The sequence below is a fragment of the Sminthopsis crassicaudata genome, chromosome 3, assembly GCF_048593235.1.
Source record: "Sminthopsis crassicaudata isolate SCR6 chromosome 3, ASM4859323v1, whole genome shotgun sequence".
In the NCBI taxonomy this organism is placed as follows: domain Eukaryota; kingdom Metazoa; phylum Chordata; class Mammalia; order Dasyuromorphia; family Dasyuridae; genus Sminthopsis; species Sminthopsis crassicaudata.
Window position 1 is genome coordinate 462,254,419 of NC_133619.1, and position 637 is coordinate 462,255,055.

Below are 637 nucleotides of genomic sequence, written 5' to 3' on the forward strand. Positions count from 1 at the left end.
ATTGTGTGATTTAGATTCATAAAAAATATTGATTCACTTGCAACAAAATATTGTGAGATTTAGCCCATAATAGTTCAAGGCTGATTCCCCACTAATATTTATAATTGACTTTTTCTTCCACTCTTGTTTCTAGTTAGAATAAAAAGACAATCATCTCTTACTTGATATTTTGTTGTGGTTATCTATCAATGCTCATTTTCTCTTTCTGTAATTCCTAGGTGTTTCAGAAAGAAATCATCTCTTCAGTTATAATTTTCTTTCTAAAATGTTTTGAATATCTCTTTGTTATTTGATATCCTTTTTTTCCATTTATATTTAGGTTCAGATTTCACTCTAGGCTACATCTTTAGGTCCATTGGAATTTAGAAAGCAATATTCTATCTTGTTGTTCTGTAAGAAATGACCACCAGGATGATTTGAGAGAAGGCTAGAGAGACTTACATGAATTAATGTCAAGTGAAATAAGCAGAACCAGGATATCATTATACACAGCAACAAGACATGGCTTTCTTCAACAGTGAGATGATTCAAACTAACTCATTTGTTCAGTGATGAAAAGAGCCATCTACCCCCAGAGAGAAGACTGGGAACTGAATGTGGACAACAACATAGCATTCTCACTCTCTCTGTTATTGTT